We start from the raw sequence: 1298 nt of genomic DNA, 5'->3' as shown, positions 1-1298 counted from the left end.
ACTATTATTACAAAGTTTAAACTACCTCCTGCTAAGAGCTTTGAGAATGACCATCTGCATCATAGTGTTACGACAGCGGAAGTCACGTGACGCTACTAACACATCATGAGCTTCTAGAAGATTCATGTCCCTTCGTGAAGCCTCGAGTGTTTACTGGATTTCGGTATTTTTGTATATAAAACCGCCAAGAACTGACGGCAACAATGTAGTTGAATTGCAGACAGAGATACAGACGACAATTGAGCCAAGCGCGTGAATCGTTCGTTCGTTGTGAAATATAACGTTTGTTTATGTTATAGCGTGACTGTGGAAGTTAAGTGTATTGCAAAGTTGTATTCAGAAAGAATAAACCAGTTTTATTTAACAAACGACTTGTATCGTTAAAGTTTCTTCGGAAAGCATTTTTTACGGAAGATTAACAAACGAATAGAGATGTAACAAATTGGTGTCGGAGAGTGGGACAGAAAAAAAAAAGAAGATGGAAACGAGAGGCGGCGACAAATCAAACTACCGCTTAGCAGATTTGATGGCAGCAATACAAGAACATCAAAAGAAAAATGAGAAAATAAACAAGAGAGACAACAGCAGTTGCAAGAAAACCTGCAATTAATTAACACAGACGTAACAATAGCAACAAACATGCTGAAGCAGTTATAACTACATAAAGATAATAAGAGATAGTGTAGACACTGTTATCACATATGCTAGTCAGTAGAAAAATCCCATCAAAGAGATTTCAGTTCTCATCTCAAGAGAATAACTCTTGATATAGCTAGGATACTTGCTCAAAACTAATAAGATAATTGGTATCTGCTGGTCATATAGATTACTGTACTATGTGGGTTGAAGCTTATACATTGATTATTCTTTTAGTGCAGTCCATCTGTACTGCGTTAGCCGAAGAGTGTATATTACTTCATGAACCTTCGAGAATATGACGTGTTACTAACATCACGTGACCCCCGGTGTCGTAACAATACCATATGCTACATATCTACTCTCTCCTACAATACGAAATAGATGAATCAAATATCTAGCTTCAAACAATTTAGAGACATCCTCCTTCAACTTTTAACTACAAAGAAAAATGAGACTTTTTGTTTCCTTTATTCTAAGTTACATATTGTTACGACAGCGGAAGTCACGTGACTCTGGTAACACGTCATGTGCTTTAAGAACGTTCGTGTCCCTTCGTGAAGTCTCGAGTGTTTACTAGATATGCGGTATTCTTGTGTATAAGACCGCCAAGAACTGACGGCAACAATGTAATTGAACTACAGACAGAGATAGAGACTAGC

The sequence above is a fragment of the Limulus polyphemus genome, unplaced genomic scaffold, assembly GCF_000517525.1.
Source record: "Limulus polyphemus unplaced genomic scaffold, Limulus_polyphemus-2.1.2 Scaffold6951, whole genome shotgun sequence".
NCBI lineage: Eukaryota > Metazoa > Arthropoda > Merostomata > Xiphosura > Limulidae > Limulus > Limulus polyphemus.
Note: the sequence above shows the minus strand (reverse complement) of the source record.